The sequence below is a fragment of the Melopsittacus undulatus genome, chromosome 7, assembly GCF_012275295.1.
Source record: "Melopsittacus undulatus isolate bMelUnd1 chromosome 7, bMelUnd1.mat.Z, whole genome shotgun sequence".
NCBI classification, from domain to species: Eukaryota; Metazoa; Chordata; class Aves; order Psittaciformes; family Psittaculidae; genus Melopsittacus; species Melopsittacus undulatus.
The window spans coordinates 23745042-23765312 of NC_047533.1; positions in this window are offsets into that span (position 1 = coordinate 23745042).

Below are 20271 nucleotides of genomic sequence, written 5' to 3' on the forward strand. Positions count from 1 at the left end.
ACCACCACTTCTTAGCCAAGTCAGCTGGGATAATGTCAGTGCCCCCAGTGCATTCCCCTCTCTCCTGGAGGTTTGGCTGCTTAATTAGGTAATGTACCTTAGATGATGAAGACATTTGCCCTTGAGGCATTTCTGGCCTCCAGCAGCTTCTGGCCTCAATGCCTGCGGATCTTGCAGCCATCCAACAAAAAGCTGGAGGAAGCCAAGTGCTTTGACACTGCCATCACCTCTTAGGAGCTGCATTTAAGCTGAGGCTCTTGTGCTTGGTCCCTGAGACATGTTGCAACCACGCTTGTGGCTGGCTGTGTACCTTGTTGATCCTTACCTACGGACATGGCTTCCTTGCTTGACCTCAGACATGCCTCACCACCACAGCCTTGTCTGGTGACCTGGACTGGTGACCTGCCTTGCTTGTCCTTTTTTTGATGTTGTGGGACAGCCCCCTTGTCAGTAAGTTGCCCCCCTCAGCTCATGGCTCATTTTCTCCTTCAGAGCAGTGCCTGCCCTTACTGCTCCCCAACACACAGCCCCATAGCACAGCTCAGATTACATGTCTATATTGCTTCTGATTCCAGTGGTGGGCTGGTCAGAGCTTGTTTAGGTGTTGCTACATGACACTGCTTCATTGAGCAAGCAAGCCAGTTCTTTTTAGAGCTTGTTATAGGGACCTTCAGTGCAACGGTCGTGCTGTGGGAAAGGGCCCTTACTAGTATCCCACCTATTTCAAAACACTGCAGTCACGTTCTTTTCCACTTCAAACAGTGCACCATATTTGCATGCTATGTTGATGACACAAAAAGAGTGCCTAAATGGAAAAGACTACATTTTGACTCCAGCTGGATGAATGCCATGATTGCTTGAGGCACCTTAGATCATTACAGTATTTATATAGTGTCACACCCTGTGATATGAAGTAATTTTTCTTCAACAGATCTTTACTAGAACAGGTCTGTGGGAGGGAGAACAACACCAGCAGCTAGGCTAACCATTGGGATGCAACCTAGCATTCCTTTTGGAAGGTACATGTGTGGCTTACACCCACTAAGTTTTACATAACCTAAATTAGTGTACTCATTTGCTCATGCAGCTGCCAGAAAGTATTCCTTTCATCTAAACAAACCTGAGGCTGCCTCAAAGTAAGCAAATCAGGAAGTACTTCATTATGTAGAAGACTCTAGTTGCTCATTTGCATAGATGGATTTTTTTCTTCTAATTGCATCATATATTTTCATGGTTTTAGAAAAGTTTGGGGGCTATAGATGCTAAAAGATGATGAAGGTGCTCTTGCAGAGAGAAGAGAGATGTTTAAAATAGGGGCTCTGGGGAAGCTTGTAATATCTCTATGTCCTTGACTGTTCTTTCAGAACCCCAGAGATTTTAGGAGATTTTCCTGATATTTCTAAAGTCTTATATTTTGCAAGTAGAAATTCCTGCTACAGAAAGAGATGGAATCTGCTTTTGATTAAGAGTAAAATGACCAACAAAGATGTTCTGGCAGTGGTCATATTGGTCCTAGGTTCAACTGCATGCCTGTTTCCTTCTGTCTCTGTCTAGCACTCTTCTGTAATACTCTTTTTTTTTAACATTTCTCACTAGATTTCATGTTTACAGAGGAGATGTAAATAATTTCAGTTTTGAGCTAAGAGCAGAATATGATAATTACCTTTTGTATCTGTCCTTTGTTACTAATGAGATGGTGAGTTTCCATTTTGCATTAGTCATTTGAAAGTCAGTCTGAACAAAATAGCCCTCAGGAAGGTCTTCTTGCTACAGTTTGACTTGTCCTACTTTTCTTGAACGTGTTTGGAGGTTCTTTTTTTGACTAAGTAGTATTTAAGAAATTTTCAAGTTCTGTTTTCTCAGGATTTATTTTCCATAAGCTGTTACAGGATGAGCAAACACAGCACTCCTATGGAGAGTCTTTTTCAACGTTTCCAACATCTGGTGCTTAGGATGTTGTTGGCTCTGTAGATAATGGAATGTCTTGCAATGTCAAAGATTTGGAACTGACAAGGCAAAAACTGACTCAGAGTATGTCTCTTGAATGTATTAGTTAAGATGAGCTGAGTAGCTTGAAGAGTCAGCCACTGATTGGGTCTTTGAGTTCATGGAGCCATAGATGCTTGATGTGATTAGTGGTACATGTATGTCTCTCCAGCTTGTTATTTGGAGTTTCATATCACAAAAAATCTGATTCCAAAACAACCTAAACATAACCTGAAATGCAATTGCCATTTAGTATTTAATGGCCTGTGGCACCAATTGTGTCTCGTATTTTTTGGTAAGGAATCTCAAATGGTGGTTTGAGTGGTTAGAGATGGAGGTAACAGGCAGATACTGAGGAGCAGTGAACCTTGCAATTGGCAAAGTGGCAATATAATTTACAGTATGTAAGCAAGGAATAATTATAGAGCCTTTGAAGTGCATTCTGTATAGTAAACTTGTGAAGAAAGTTGTTAAACATTATGTATGTTTTTAGAGAAGGAAAAAGAACCTTATTAAAATTGGACACAGATGGACTGTTGAGAGCAGGTAGGACCAGCTATAGGACCAGCTGTAAAGCCATGATATTTTCAAGACCTGCAGTAGGATGTCTAACATACCATAAAGAAGTCTGAGTGCAAATATCCATTGAACTGAGAGGCAGTACAAGTCTGACCATAGTGAAATAATCTGGATAAGCCTCAGAAAACCCTCAGAGTTTTTTGCAGTTCCCGATGGGTTCACAGAGGCAGGCCTCAGTGCACAGATTATCTGATGAAGAAAATGTGTTGTTCTTTTCAAATGCTGGAGAAAGTCGTATAAGACCTGATGGCATAACTTAGTCATCTGGTCAAGAAAGGTTGCTTCCTGGTAGAATGGAAAGTAAAGGAAGAATTTTTAACACAAAAATGTCCTCTAACAGCCTCTGGTTTATCTGTGTGATACACTGATATCTTCATAGTGCTGAGAACAAGCATCAGTTTCAACAGTACCTGGAAATAACAGTCAAATTGCAATTTAAGCAGGTACTTCCAGCCACGGACACTTCTACAATATGTAACCTTGTTGGAGCTGACATGAAAATAGTTCATGATGCTGGCCTATTATCTTAAGGGCAGATGTTTGCAAGACATTACTAAATAGGTTTGTATTAAGGCAACAATTATTTAATATTGTGGGCAAATTAAGGAATGTATATTTGCACATCTGAGTGGATCTGCACTGATTATTATTAGCTGTGTGTCCATCCCCAGTACAGTATATTCTTGTTTCCCCTTTTCTAAAACTTCATGCCTCAACAAAGGATAAAAACTTCAATTGTCAGCTTTTGCTTAAAAAAGAAGTAGGAAGTTCTGTGATTAAAGGAACATGAGTGTATGTGAGAGGAGGAAATGAGAGTTTCAGATGGTAACTATCTTCTTAATTACAAGTTTTAAGCACTTTCTCAGATCTAGCATGTTCTATCTGTGTAAGAGAAGAAACACAAATATCGTGAAGTATTACCATGCTGCATCTTACCAGGAAGGGAAGAAATCGGATTTTTAAAAGAAAACCCACAAAACTTTTGGCAGAGATTTATACTACTTTTGTTATTGTTGTTTCATTTTACTTTTCTTCTAGTGCCTGATATTAAAATGAACCAAATTTATCCACAGGGTGGAGGAATTTAATCATTAATTCCAACAGGAACAGGACAGTATCCTTATTATTCCTATCTCAGATAACAAACTGCCCCTGGGGGAGGGGTTCTTTTGTTGTTGCTGGGTTATGTTTTTTAATGTGTTTATTACCCTTGGAGTGTAAGACCTAAGCCTCTAATCTCAAAGCAAAGCAGCAATTTTGACCCTAAGCGCAGGAAGTGCTCTAATGCTGCTGTTCACTATTACACAATCTGCTGAATGCTGTGCTGTGCAGAATGCTTCCGTCTCCTCCAGACATCAGCTTCCACAAGAGCTGTTTTTTTCTAAACCATTCTAGGTGTTGTACAGAAAGAACAGCAGAGGAACTGAACCAAGTTCTTGGTATGGCTTTTTACACATGTGCACATGGCTCTAGGCAGGCGCTTTCTACAGGTGAAAATACGGCCCTAATCATGAGCAGGTTTAAAAGCATCCATTGGCCTTGATTTTTTTTTTTTATTATTTTTTTCAATGAAACTTCCTACTTTGGCATCCGAGTGCTGTATAAGGTTAGTGTCTCCAGAGGATGGTGTGTTTTCTTAATAATTAACTTTTGCCAAAATCAGAGGTTTTTCGACCACAGGGGATTGATGAGCTGGCCAAGTACAGAACTGCAAAATGTTTTCAGCTATGATGCTGAAGTACCTGTAGCAATCGGGGAAAAAAGCGTGGAAGGGCAAGGGCAACAGAGATGAGACCAGATAGCTTTAAGAGGGTTGCTATGTATCCTGCACACTCCCAGTGCTGTGCTTCACTGAGGAGGCCCCACTGAAATGCTGGCTCTTGTGCCAGAGGCTGTACAGGACAAGCAACTGGTGGGACATGTTAGGGAAACATGATAAACAAACTGAGCATCAGAGGGAAACTGTAGAAAGGGCAGGCTGGAGAGTGCTCTGTCCTGCTGCTGTTACCCAGCTAATCATCAGCATCTGTCCTGCACACATGAAAGTGCTATACAGTGTTTGGTGCCAGAGACATCAAACCTCCTGTACGCAAGGATGAACATGTGAAAGACAGCTGGTAGGACCTAATGAAGTTTCCAGAAGAAGCTATGTGGCTGAGTGTGCCTCAAGATTGCCATTTACACCAACCTGAAAGATGAGAGTTTGGGTTTGATCTGTCTTGGTTAAATCCAGGCTCTAATTTTAACATAATTTGTATATAGACAGTAATTGGGGTTTGTTATCTCTTTTCCACATACAAATTTAGGTGCTTTGCCAGAGTGAATATCAAACAATGTTTCCTTCTGAAAATCATAAGGGGAATTAAAACCCTAATCTAGAGACTCATATTGATTTCCTGCATTTTCTGTGGTTTTAATATTACTGATCTGCAGTACAACTCAAAGATTCTTTTACTCTTCAGTGAAAGCAGTCAGATAACTTCAAGCACTGATTTTTAAAAGTAATACTTAATCGACTTCCTAATTCTGCATTTGTGCAACAGTCACAAAGTGTGTATGTCTACATTAAGGAATTCCCAGCAGTGGTGAATCAAATTCTCCACTAGATGGTAATGTTGTTTCAGATGATTTGTGTTGAAAGGAGTTTCTCTGCCAACAACTCCAAAAGGAAGTGGAAGCCATGAGACTTGTCCAAGAATTGATCTTTGGATTATTTGGGTAAGAAAAAGTTTCCATTTATTAGAAAATATTTTTTGTTTTGAAAAGGTTTTCATGAAAACCTTGTACTGTAATTATAAGGATTAGAGAAGTCTTAGTTCATGAAACAACTTTAAAAATGCCTAAAAACAATTAATTAATTGACAGAGAATGCAAAAGACAAGCAGAACGATCTCTGCTTCATGCTCTTATCTGATACCCATCTTTGTTGCTGAGTGACTCAAAATCCTTCAGTTGTTTCTAGTCACAGTTTTGCTGGGAAGTAGAAAAATAATCTTCTCCTCCTTTTATGGCAATGGAAACAGAGAAGCAAAACACCATTGCTGCACTGGTACAGTAAAATCTGACTAGCTCCATCAGTGCAATGCTGGGGGTAAAATAGCAGCTGTGCTCCTTTTCCATTGCCTCCTGGGGCTTCGTTCAGCCAGGCTGGCATGTTCAGATAAAGTACAAACCATGATGTACATGCAGCACAGGCTCTGGGCAGGCCTTGCAGCCAGTTCACACCAGCACTTCCTCTATGAACTCTCTATAGTGCTGGTGTGCAGCAACAGTGGTGCTCGGTGATGAGCCAGGAAAGTATGCTGTGTCCCACTGCCATGTGGTGTCACTCTAGTAATATTAGTCCATTGTGGTGAAAATCAGATCAGGGGACAAGTACCTTACCATTCACAGTGAATGTGGGCTGCAGCTGAGACCAAAGGGTGGCCTTTATCACAGAAATATGATTTATGTTATTTGCATTCAGCAACACACAACCACTATGAAGTGAAAAAAATGCCAACATACTCCACAAGTAGAAGGAGAGTTCCTGCGTGTGCTACAAGCAGACAGCTGCAGGCTTGTCTCAGGCCAGTACAGCTCTGGAAAATGTTTTAGTAAGACTTTAAATAGCACATAGTATTAAAGCTAAATATATTAAATATATATATATATAATAAAGCTAAATATGATTTCCACCTTAGATCTTGACCTAAGTTTGTAGCTTCTATACTAGCATTTACCATGAAATTCAGTGGACTCTATCTTAGTATGCTGGTAGATCTCAACTGCAGCATTACAAAGAGTAGCCTAAAAATAGCTCAATTTGTTTCTTAGAGGCCATCCACCGATGTTACAAATTAAAAGCAGAATTATGGTATTTGCAGACAATAACATTATCTCCACTAGTGCTGGCTGAGAGCACCATCACTTAACTTGCATTGAGTGAAAGAATTCCTGTCAGCAGTGGATCCTCTGATCACATGAGACTCAGTTACATATACTTTAAAGTTCATCTGTGCTAGTTTTATTTTTAATACTAAAGCAAAGGTTAAAAAAAGCCTTTTCACCTTCCACTTGGAACAGAGAGTAAGAAAGACACCACCAGGAAAAATTCAGTTGAGGCTTGATTTAAAGTAAGGATTCCGTGTGACTCTGTTAACTGTTGTTAAAGGATTATTTGGGCCTTGGCTACAGAGGTGGTTATGGCTGTAGATACAGTTACAGTTTGAATATAATATAGGGAGGAAAATGTAAAGCTTCTGCTTCAGTTTTGGATTAGTATTCCATATTCTGTAATTGGGCACACTTCAGCCTGATGGAAACATGGATAACTTTTTTCCTTGAAATCAGAGAAAACAGGTTTATCCCACTCAAGAGACATGGGATGAATCTCACACTTGGGGAAGTCTCTGCAGGTCCTTCAAAGGGCACTCACCCATTGCTGCTTGCTGCTCCCCTGCCTTACCTAGACAGGCAAAATTTACAGCGAGAGGTAATAGTTTTAATCAGAGCTACCACCTCTGATCACTTTTTGGGTGCTGATAGTATTCAACTGTCTGGATAAGAAGCTGCAAAAATCAGAACCAAATGAAGGTTAGGCACACTTGCTCTTACTTTTGTAGCTATGTGGAGAAGTAGTGTCTTTACCTTGCAGATCATCTGAACACAAAGAGAGTAGTCTTTCTGCTACACTTTGCAGAACAAACCTTTGGGAAAATCTCTGGGCAGCCAATCTCCTACACACAAAACAAGTTTCTGGCCATACTCAGTTGACAGCCCATTAACCCGTGAGACCCACTCAACATTACACAATACAAGTGGCTGCCAGCCTGACTATTGGCAGAACAACCTAAATGTGCTACTTCCACAGAACACATGCAAGAGACCTGTAAAACCTCTGGTTTTCTTCCTTTTTTCCTAATTTACACATGCTTTCATACCTCATTCTGAGATGCCAGAACATGTTGGGTATCAGACTCCCAGGTGCGAGGGCAGTACTTGACCCCACAGTTTTTTCTGACCAAGTTTGAGGGGCAGAACCTCTTTCATATTACTGATGTGTGGCACTGCTGCTGGGTCACCAGTGAAAATGAAGATGGTTTTCTTTAACTTGAAATGTGTCAGATGTTTGTATCATATTGCACACAAATTCCCATAATCTTTCAATATTATAAAATCTAATTTAATACTGGGTGTTGTAATTTGGTGATTTAAAAAAAATCTTATTTAGAAATAATGTCACAATTTCCACTTATCACCCCAAATTAAAATCCCAGGAATTTTACAGCTCTGTTAGAGAAGAGCTAGTTAGAAAGCATGATTCCACTTCTTTGCTCTTCTATAAAGCTTTTCATCTGCAGATTTTCAAGTGCTGTAGAGAGGACAATCCCATTTTCTCTCTCACAGTAGTGGAAACATAATGAGTTTAAATGTGCCTGTTTGGGCTCGTCCTGCTCTGCAAAAGCAGAGACCCAAGGGAGATGGTTGCAGGAGAGCCCTTAGCTCTCCTAAGCCCTTCTGACCCCTAAATCACCCTGCCTTTCCTGGGTATAAACTCCTACTCAAAGTGCAGAGCATGGTGGCACTCAGCCAGGGGAGAGAAGCAGAAAGCACTGAAAGTTATTATAGGGAGGGAGGTGGGGGAGGTGTTAAGATATATGAATAAGCAGCTACCCACATGCAGCTGAAGTCTTAAGAGTATTTTTCACTTTTGGCTATACATTATATGTCTGAACTATATCCTGTAAATGGAGCACAATTAAACATGTATGTTAACCTTTAGAAAGCTGGAATATTTGATTGTTAGTGGGACACTGGGAAAAGCATCAACATGTGAGAGCTGATGGGCACCACTGAGACATGACTTGATTTAAACAGTCTGGTCTCCTTTATTTGTCTTGTGTTGCTGCCTGTGCATCCCAGAGGGACACCACCTCAAAGCCCAGCACACACAGGCTCAACAAGTGATAGGTTTCGCCCTGTCCATACCTTTCTGTGCAGAGCAAAGCACATGGCGGGGTGGAGCAGAAAACACCTCTGGGAAAGGCAAACTACTACAGCTGAGCTTGCTGTGCTGAGAGCAAGTGTGGCAAGATCCTGTGCTGTGTCCATACAAGGAGCCATGCAGAGTCCAGGGAGAGGATGACACAACCAAACTTTCTTGGGCTGGTCATGGGATTGGAGAAGGAACTGTGGCCTAACATAACCTCATGGCTTGGCTTCCCACAGGCTAACCAGCTGTTTTTGGAGCACTTCACAGCTGGAGTAGGGCTCTGTGCTCCTGCTCTGCATTGCTGTCCATACATGAACCAGCATGTGGGTGTCTGCTCCAGCTCCCATTGTTGGTGTGTGAGACAGACAGACACATCCCAAGCCTCCACAGGTCACTGGAGCAGCATGGCTGGCCAGCTGCAGGCTGCGTCTTTGTGCAGCCCATTTCTACAAAATATGCTGAAAAGCTGCTCCCTCAGCTCCAATCCCCAGTGCATCCTTGCTTCATCTGATTTCAGCCTCTTCAGCATGGTGATGTCCTACACAGTAGGAAAAGAGAAGATGAGTAGAATATCTCACCTGTAGCAGCTTTGTGTTGTGAAATGGGAGCAGGACTGAGGGAAGAAAGCTTGCACAGGTAAAAGGTGGGCTAATGAAGCAGGACAGCACCACTGAAATAGTACAGGTGGTTGGGGAAAACCTCCAGCAAAAGATCAGGAAGTGATAGCGCCATGTAAGTGATTTGCTGTGACTTTTTGATATCATGTCATAGTAAATATGTCTATGTGTAAATACCAATGCTGATTTGGAAAATAAATCTGTAAATTTGATGTCCAGAGATTTTAAGCAAAAATATACTGACAATGGAACAGGTACTATCCCTGGTCTTTTTGAACCTCATATCCAGAACAAGCAGGAAGCATTAGAGCATAAGCAGGATTTCCTCCTAGTAAACCCAATTTCCCCCTTTTAGTCTAATTACATTGTACTAAACATTGTCCTTTTTTTAGCTGACAGGTAAGTTAAATAAAAGAAAGAGTAGACAGAAAAGCAAAGAAAGAAAAGCAAGAGAGCGTGCAATTGCATTGCCTTTGGCATGGGAAAAGCTGCAGCCAGAGTGGCTCATGGATAGACCGTGTCTTAGGGCTGTGTACAACTTGTACCAATGTCTGAGCTGCCCTTACTGCACTCCCTCATAGCAGCTGGTGCACAATGAGTTTGGATTACTTTGCATGCATACTTGTTTGTCCTTACTAATGAAAAAGCAAGCCTAAAATATTGTGTTTCTTCAGCCATTTGCCAGCCACCTGATCCCACTGGATTTCACCTCACTCTACTCGTCTGATTTCACCACATTCTAATTTTCCCTCTTTTCCTCGATGGAGCTTCATGTTCATCCAGATAAATTTTATTTGCTGATGATCTTTCTCTAATATTTTAGCTGTAGGCTCTACAAAGGTTTTTATTATCAATAATCTGCAAATTATGTAGAATGTCTTCTGTTGCCTTCGATCTGCTGTCCCCTTCACGTTTAGAGCAGTGACCGACACAGCCTTTAAAATTACTTTTCTGGAGGATTTTTCCCTAACTACTGGCTTGTGCAAGATGCCATGGGAAAAGGGGCAGAGAGGCCAGCGGCTGAAGCAGAAGAGGCTCAATTATGCTCCCGGGAGAGAGCAGCACGCAGGACACCCCATTCAGCTGCAGAAGGTGCAGTAGTGCAAACTCAAGTGTCTGGGAGGTTTGTGCTGTGAATAGGGCCGCTGTGGCCCCCCGGCAGGTGTGGCTGGTGCCTGTGGGAGCAGCGCCTTCCTATTGGGAGCACCAGCAGAATGCAAATGTGGAAACATTGGCAGGAGGGTGCGCTGGGGGCAAAGCCAAGAAATCGCATCCGCCGGAGCTGCGCGCCGCGGGCCAAGCGTCAGGCGCTCTCCCGGAGGGTCAGACAACCCCAGCCGCTCCGCATTGCTTCATGAGATAGGCAGCCACTTGGCAACAGCCCGCATCCCGTCCACAGCGGCGGCGGGTTCCGTGTCCTCCCCTACTGCCAGGGTGAGGGTCGGGGGCGGAGGGGCAAACTCTGAGACAAGGGAGGCTGTGGCTTGCCCCAGGCTGCGGCAGGTACTGCGATAGGACTGTAAAGGTCACCGTGTTGCTTCCTGAACACGTCACAGAAACAAGGCTGGCAAAGGGCACACACATAGCAGCAGAAGACCTTGAACCCTTGTGCAAATTTACCAGGGGATATGGAAAAGCAAACACGGAGGAGCCGAGCGAGAGCTGTGGTGGTTAAAGCTTCCTCTGAATAGCAGCTTTTAACCAGAGTTGGTCACGAATTTTGCAACCAAATACTTTCTATCAGGTACTCCCTGCTCTGGTCAGGCTTGAGGATTTTTCTTTAGGATATATATGTACTGAACAAATCCTTTCCCCTTTCCTTCTTTTTTCTTTTTTTTTTTCCCCTTCCCTTCCCCTTTCTTTTCCTTTCCACTTCATTTTTCTTTGAAAACAGAGGCGTGCTTCTGAAGACAAAACAGGCTATTGGGTCATAACATCTCTTTAGTCCCTTTTCCACAAGCAGCCAGCAGTTGGGTGATTAGAGCCCTCCTCTGGGATGAGGAAGGAGCCCGTCTGGATACACCCCATGTCAGCTCCAGGCCAAAGGAACAACACTTGCTGTTTTCCTTCCCCAGTGTTTTCTCTGTTGGAGAGTGATAAGGTGTATGTTTTTCAGTGGTTTCTGTGAAAACTCCTATGCTTGTTGTAGAAAATTGTTAATTTTACAGAAGTAATTGTTTCCTTTTTGGTTAAGAGTTGCTCCCACCTTGGGGCAGGTGGAACAAATGGCTTGCTAGCTAGCCCAGGTTGAGGGTCAGTCAGTGCTGAATTCCTCAGACCATGCTCTTGGCTTGTGGGGCATCTATTGGTTTTTGCAAAGCCCTTGGGCTCTTTCCAGCTCGGGATAGGAAAGACTTTGAAATTTTGTAGTTTTGTGGGATGAGAAAACTATTTTCCACCAGACACTGTTCCTTAGAAAATATGTGATGAAGCAGCCAAGGAAGCAGGGAGAACAACTAAGTCTTCATCTGTCAAGCTCACTTCAAGCAGGGTCAAGGAATGGTTGGGTTCACTTCACTTCAGGGCTTTTAATGTTCTGCCTGCCTTACTGTGGGAGTTTATAACAGAGTGAGAGTTCCCCGAAACATTTTCAAGTGAAAATTGTGATTCCAGGAAACAAGCTAAAAGATACTTCTTTTTGAGACTGGGTTGGGAATCACTGGGACCTTGAGCTTGGAACAGCAGATAGACATCCTAACTATCTGTGTGCACCTCTGAGGTAAGAAACCCATACATTTTATGGAAACACGTTTTAATGATGGTGTGTTTAAAGGCAAAATAGTCTGCAGGAACAAATATTTGTGTCAGTGCTACTCTGTTGCAACCAATTTACTGGCAAAGCTTCTTGAGGCAGGCACTGCCAATAAGTCATGAGTGAAGTCACTGGCAATTAAAGATGAGTGAATATTAGGATAACAGGGAGCTGTGTTTGGAGATGACATTGGAGGAATTTTTGTTCTTGTCCATGTATGTTAAGAGCTTTGTGCAGTATTTTGATACATCATTACTCCAGAGATACCACCTTTTTTTGCTGGTGTTTTGGTGAACCCAGAGCCCAGCAAAAATGTTATTTATGATTTTTTTTTTACTTCTCTGTTTCCATACGCACTTCCGAATAGCTTCAGTTGACTGTTACTATTACTCAGATGTGTTCACACTTTTTGAAAGGGTAGGCAGTAAAAATTTGTCTATGACATCACTGAATAATTAATAATTTGATGTGCACATTACTTATTTTGTACACTACCATCATCTCCTTGGCTTAGATACTCCCCATTTGTCAGCTGATGCCCGTCTTTGAAAAAGAGTTTCTAAATGTCAATAATTCCAAATCTGTCTAGTTCCAGTAGCCTGCATGATAAAAGACTGTGTTCTGGTTAGATGGATAATTTACTCCTCAACTGATAAGCACTAGACATGGTGCAATCGCTCTGCAAGGTTCTTGACGTGAAAGCTGTTGTGCTCTCTACATACTGCTTTTGATGGTTTGGCTAGCTTTCCCCAACATTACTAGGTAATTCTGTGCCAATGTGGAACACAAAATATTTCTCTGGCTTCTCTGAGAGCAATTTCTGCTATAGGTTTCTAGGAGGGAAGCTTGACCTTCCATAAAGGACCATGACTTCTATTCTCCACATACTTTTCACGAAGCATGTGTGAAGATACAGCTCTTTGTGTCTGTTCCTTTCCTTCATATCACTTCAAGTTAAACTTGTGGCCCCTGCTTCTTTGTCACAATAAAATCAATGCAAAGGCAGTGGGGGAAGCCAGTGGCTAAGTTGAAGGGAAAATGAGTGGCTGAGAAAAAGAGATGTTTTGGGTGGTGTGAAACACAGTGAGGAGTGATCTGTAGTCAGTGAGAGGAGGAGAGCAGAGCGAGGTCGCTGTAGTGGCAGAGTAAGAAGCTGCTGAAGTGTGTCTTTGTCCCAACAATTGCTTTGTTGGACATCAGCAGTGTAGTAGTACAGAGCAAAAAGTGCTGGTTTGTAATGGCATATATTACAGTTGACATATATTCCAAGCAGATAATGTTTCAGCAGGAAGTGTATCATTGATGCACAGTTAAACGTCACCCTTGCAAGAACACATGTAAACCTATTTAACAGAGCTCCATTTTCTAGTGTAATTCACAGAGACTTATCTATGTAAAGATGTACTGGAGCAAATCTCCTGCTAATATTGCTTAGCTAGGAGACACTTTGGGCCTCTGAGATGATCATTAACTCGTCTTTTTCATAGAATGCTGTTTGATGTTTTTCCAAGCCACATGTATCTTCTTTAGCCCAAACTTTCATGGTCTTCTTTTTTCCTCTGTTCCCTGCAGACTCCACTCCAGGGCTTGCCTGCTAGGTCTGATATCTGATTTCCTTCTGATATCTGATTTCCTCAGACAGTGGCTAATCCATTTCCAGTTTCTTTAATAGTAGCTTTGATGCATCTCTCTTGTACTATACTGTGCTCTCATTTGTTATCCATCCTACTATCCATTAATGTCTAAAAGTTGAAAGATAGCAGTGTTTTGAAGTAATCTCATCAACTTCTTTGTGGTCCCCAGTATCTGATCTTTTGAGTAAAATTCTCTTTACATTGGTGTTCAGAATTGAAGTTTATTTCTCCGTCAATCTTAATTTCTACACCACTTTGAACCTAAAAGCTACTGGTTCTCCTCCAGTCCCAGTACTAATATATCCTTCTATCACAGGACTAACTCAAAAAGTTTCCAGCCCGAATGACTCTGCTTTTGACAGTGTGTTTTGCTACATTATTCAGTATCCTTTTTAACTTCACTTTATCGGCCTTTATCAAATTCCTTCTTTGCAAGGTTGCTTGTTTCAGCTTCCTCCTGTTGTCAGTCTTTGGAGTCACACACCATAATGTCTGGTCAGCTAATCAGATAGCATCTATGAACTCTCAGTCTTCCAGCATTTTGACTGACGTTCACATCCCTGTCAGTGGTATTCCTCAGTCAATAAATGGAAGAAGTAGCAAGAGTGTTAAGAAACCTGCTTATCTCACAGTAGTCTCTGCTTTGAATGACTGGGAAAAAACTGCTTTCTCAATTGCAGCTCTTACCAAACCTTTCAATGGCCCAACTGTCCATAGATCAAATATGTTCTCAGGGTTTATAAAATGTGTTGATTTGACTGCTACAAGATGCTCTGTACAATAGATGCCCCTAACATAATTTTACTATCCTATTACTGGTTTTGTATTCCGAGTTTGACAGGATAATTTCAAAATTAGGAATCCAATGCCTCAGATTCTCTAGAACATTCTTGACAAGAACATACATAGTATACAAATAAGCTTTATCCTCCAGGCATTTAATCAAGATGCCTCTTTCTACTCATGGGCAACATTTTTTTGTCTGACTTACACAAAGAAGTTTGTTTGTGGCAGCAGCAAATGTTGGGCCTCCTGTATTTAACAGCTCAGCCATGGCTTTCCACAATCCTGCATGTTTTTAAAACCCAGATTGGGAGAGAGGCAAGAAAATGCGATTTACACTGATAAACAGAGCTTTTGATTTTACAAAGTCTTTTAGTCCTGGATTCCTTTTTTTTTTAGCATCTAAATGTTTAACATGATCTATGAGGAGCATTTTGGCCCTCGAAGCCTCTCATCCTGCCAAAGATACTTGTCATGCAGATATGACTTTCCTTGTCTTCATCTGAAAGGGACAGAAGATGGGAATGCTCAGCAGCTGGCAGGAGTGAGCTCTTAATTATTAAAGAAACTGAATGTCTCGCAGTGCTCCTTGCCAGCAGCCGGTACCAGCTGCTGCAATGACAGCTTCTGGGGAGATGCTGGTTGGTGCAGATCATGTACCTTGTTGAAATTTCTGTGTAATATTGTGCAAAAAGAGCTTCCCATGTTCCAGTGTCATATAAGTGTGCTAACTTCCTTATATCCCATCTGTTTGCTAATGCACATCCCCACTCTCCTTTTTTTTTTTCTCTTTACACTTGTGTATTTTCCACTGACAAACTGGACATGTAGGCATGTCTATGGACCACTGGCAGAGCTCATCTAGGCCAGTAACTTCTGTGACAGCTCTTATTTGTGTGAAACCTGACAGGTTTAAGTGTATGTTTTTTTCTGCATTAAGCGCTCCTCTCAGGACCTGGTTTCACACCAGGTCATGGCCTGCATCTGCATGAGAACGCCTTGCTGGGGGAGCCACCACATTCACCACCATGTGCCATGTCTCAGCATGGGAAAGAGCAGCACAAACACCTGGGCAGGAGTTTCTCAGAAACACGGAGCTAACTCTGCAGGGACGACCACATGGGACCATCGCATGTGGAGGTCAGATTTCACGTGAGATACTGCTACAGCTTCAGCTCAAGCTCAGCTTGCCCTGCAGAGAGACTTCCAGCCTGGGATGTCTGTGCCAGACCACAGCTCCTTCCTCGCAGTTGCATAAGGGGAACGGAGGCTGTATGCACTGGGTGTGAGATCTGGCATAAAGACAAGGGAGGAGGGACAGGATTCAAGTCAAGTATGGAAGCAGAGGAGGCAGCCAGAGAGGCTTCTCCAGCGCATGACAAAGGTGAGGGGAAGAGGGACATGAGAGCCTGGCCTGGCCGGAGAAAAATGCAGGGCAGAACTGAGGTGTATCTTTATCCCAACTATCTCCATCCTGAGTAGCCCAAGGTAGTGCTAGTGATAATACTTGGCTTTTTATCTGTACACTGTGAGAAAACACATGGAAACTCACCACTGGATCCAACTGTCCTCTCAATATTTTGACTTAAAGGAGGTGAATTTGCCCTCTGCAGGGAAAATTCAAGGGGATGCTACACAGGAAAAAGGCTCTGCTTACTGTTTATGTTTAGTCAGGAAATACATCAAAATGGATTTCAATTACTGGTAAAAATGAACTTCCCTGGTATGAAGAAAGACAGATGAATCTTCCCCTTATTTTTCAAAGTGGTCAGGTCCTGCACTTCTCCTAAGGCATTTCTTCCTTAGGAATCTTCCAGGAAGAATCTCCTCCTATCGGAGGCATTGTGGCCAGGCTCTTAGAACCTCCTGTAGGAAGTCACTTTCCAACAGAACCAAGTTCTGCAGATCCCTGACTGGTTTGTTCCTCAGCTTCATGTTTGGTTTGGAGGCAGAGACATGCTGAACCCGTGGGCTGATGGTGATCCCTATGTTGCTGTCTCCACATGGGTGTCAGCACCTGATGGATGTGTACGTGCCAGGGTGCCCTGCTTCACCACCTACAAGGATGGATGAATGACTCTTAGAAGTGCTAAGCACAATCTAAGCCTGCGCCTGGTGACGTCAGTGGGGATTTTGGTGTTGACTTAGGAAGGAGGTTTTCTGAAATGCCACATTTATATTTGCTTTGCTGCCTCGCGTGAAACAGGGCATGTGGGGACCAGCAGCCTTTCTTCAGCTTGCTGTGACCCTATGTCACAGGGAGCCCGGAGGAATACTAAGCCACACCAATGGACAAGTCAGGTGGGATGCAGGGTGGGGTGGGAAGCTGGAGTCACTGGGACCTGGTGAACCAGATTATCTGGATGCATTTCGGAAGGGCATATCCTTGCAGGTTGCTGCTCAATCCCGAGGCGAGTGCCTGGAGCCATGCAGTTTCTGACCTGGGGTCAGGCACCTTCAGTGAACTAATCCCTCTCAAGCACACCTCTGCTTGATTTGTTTAACATCAGACTGGGTGAGTGTGGTCAGGGCAGGTAGTGTTACAGTGCCATCGTGTTTTCACGTGGTGGATCCAGTTTGCTTTATTCACATGCCTTTTTCTGCCATTGTAAGTATATTATTTGTTTTGGAGGGGGCTGTTTACTTAATCTTTGTCATCTCACAGAAAACAGTACAGATTTTCTGTTAGGATTGTTTCAAAATTAAACTTAAAGCACAGGATCAGATTTTTTCCTATAGGAAACCATTCTATGAAACCTAAAGTCACAGTCCTGGTCCTGAGTGACTGGCAAAGAAAACTGGATCCAGCTCAGGTTTCCATTCCTATACATATTTGAAGAGTCAAATCCTACTTGTGCAGAAACCAGCAGCTAAACTTGCCAATGGTCTTCAAAATGGAAAAGGCTGAAAAAAACAGTGAAATATGTATCAAGTATATAGAGCTTATGTTATAAGAATTTAGTAGGTGTTCTTGTGAAGTGTTCCTCTCGTGTTTGTTCTGCTCATGAAGCTTTGAGAAACTCAACCCAGCCAACCTTTCTGTACTGACCTGGAGACTGGAGGCCTCAGGAACTTCCTCTGTAGCTATACTTCACCAGTAATCCCAAGAAGCATGTTTTACTTTGTCAGACTATTAGTTTTCTATCACAGTATATATCTTCTTAGAGATTAGCCTCCTGTTGTGCTAGACGCCATATAAACACACTGCCTGATCTTTCACCATCCAGTAGCAGACTGACAGCAATGGCACAACCATCTGATATTTTCTTTTGTAATTAAGTAAAGTGATAGGTTTCTTCTTGGGTTACATTAATCGTGTTTCTTCGTTCAAAGCCTCTGACCTGTCATGGAATGCTTTGTTATTACAGAGCAGGAAAATGGCTGATTGTTTTCATAGGTTTTAAGGACAAAAGGGACCATGTTGACATTTTCTTCAAAATACAGACCACAGAATTTCTCTAAGTGGTTTCTGTGTGAAGTCCAGGAATCTCAAGAGGAAACAGCAAAATGTTTTCATTTTCATTTCATTTGAAGGACATTCAGTCTTGATATCAAGACTTCAGGTCATGGGCAATCCATCACAGCCCTCACTAAGGTCTTCCAGTTTTTAATCATCTTCACAACTAACATTTCACATGTAAGATGTTATGGTTCTTTGGGGGGTTCTTTCCAATGCCCTTTAAACAGCAAACTAACTACTGGCTTTTGTCACTTAGCAAACATAAATAAGATTATCTGGGGCTTCTCCAATTATCCTCTTCAGAAATTTTCATACCGAAGATCCTCCTTAAGGCAGCTAATTCCTATATGTGGAAGCTTAAATAATAGCTCTGCCTATTTATAGCTATGTTAAGTTTTCCATTTATTTCCATCTTGGTCTTGTGTGTAAGCTTCTGCCATGCCTGCCATTTCTGAGCAATGAGCACACTGGGAACTCGTGTGACTGTGTAGTGAGAGGGGAACATGAACACCTCTCCCACCACCTTCCAGGTTTTGTATAGGCATAGAAAAAGAATCAATGGTACCACTAGGAAGAAGAAAAGACAAATTCAAACAAACAAACAACTCTTCTGTTAAACAATGTTTATCTTGAAATTCTGATCCTGGCTTGACATTTAGCAAACTTTTAAGCAAAGTACTTTATATAATAATGACCATTGGGATGCAAGCCAGGAGCTGGCATGTCAACTGTAAAAATCCACCTTAGTAATGTGCTTTGTTATCAACATAGAAGTCTCAGTTCAGCTGCTTCTGTACAGTTGTCCAGTACTATCTGAGAACACTAGAAGGTCCCCACCTTGTCCCCAGCTATATATTCATATCTCATGACAGATTTCCCATGTGTCATATCTGTCAGCTGCATGTGGGTGTCTCATGCACCCTGGCACCTCTTAAGTGGCACTACATGCAAAGATGTGGACAAGGAGGCAAGCTGTGCAATTGTTCCCTATTGAATTTAAATGATGAACAGGTTATAAATTACTGTCTTGTTTGGGTTTCTTTCATCCAGCAAATCTGACTTGCTTGCCATGTCCCTAAAGAGGCACTGTTATGGTTTTCTGGAATATGCTGGTGTACAGTGCATGAATTTTTTGCAATTTAATATATCATCAGCAAGTTGAGTTTTGTAACCAGTTACAGCAAAGCTGCCTTTCATTGAATTATCATTTCTTCTGAAGAAAAGACTGAAGAAAATGGAAAACCTATGTCCTTTTTAGCTGTGAGGGAGCATAGGATAAAATTGAGTGACACCACATACAAAGCTGCAGAGAAGAAGTCACTGAAGAGCAGTCTGGGACTTGTAAGCAGATATGAGTTAGACATGATTTTCTCCATCTTAATGTCTCTGGTCATGGTAAGGTACTGTGTAACAGAGATGCTGAGTTTATTTTTAAATGTTAATTTATAAAATCATATGCCTGATAAAAGTTATATGGCATTGGACAGGGCATAAAGTAAGAAGCTTTACCTGTGCATGCATGAACTGGCACAGAGAGTGGATTAAAGGGGCTTTGGGACTACTGTGTAAGCCATTAGTGTTTTGTGAGAGAAGAAAAAGGAGCAAAAAGGAGAGACTCATGAGCCATTAATCACACATCCATTCTTGGCATTACAACTACACTTACATTTTGTTGTATCATACCTTACAGAGGTTGTTATGGCTGTACCCAAGGACAAACTGACCCTTCAGACAATGTACCTGATCCCTCAGTTGCTGCCTGGAAGGTTTAGGCATGCCAGCTCAAGCGCAGGAGGTGTCTTGCATCCCATGAGGTGCCCAGGAACTGATATCTCCAGAGGTATGGGTTTTGCTGTAACATCAATTGAATTTCTGAAGGCCTTGAATTCCAATCAGGAATAGCAATAACAGAGCTCATAAGGACAGCGGAAACAAACAGGGCCAGTTTGCCAAGGGCTTCAAGCCTACGTGTAGAATTTACATCATTGGCTTAGAGTACTGAAGAACTTGCCAATGTCTTGATATCTGATTAACATCAAGGTAAGTATAGGAGGAGGTATCTTCAGTTTCTGCTGTATCTGGAACAGCCACCCCCATGCCCGAGGCTCTGAGTTTTTAATTTGCTGCCCTATCAATACCCAGAAGGGTGGGACTGGGAAAGGTTTTCCTCAGGTAGATCATCAGCAGATACGGCTGAGCTTGTTCTTGGAGAAGCCCTGCAAGGCAGGCACAGATAGGAGGCTGGTGCCTTTGCAAGTCAGATGTGTGATATATCACCACTTCAAATGATAAAGGAAAGAATTTCAGAAACATATGTAAAATAAATGATGGGGATGAAATAAAACAGTCATTACAAGTCTGGAGCTAAGCCTGGAAGGAAGGAGGCCCATAGCTCTTACCTCTTGAGCTCACAGTGCCCAGCTGAATCTGTCTATACCCTGACAATTCCCCTCCACCAACATCCACTAGTTTGATCCCTTGCTCTC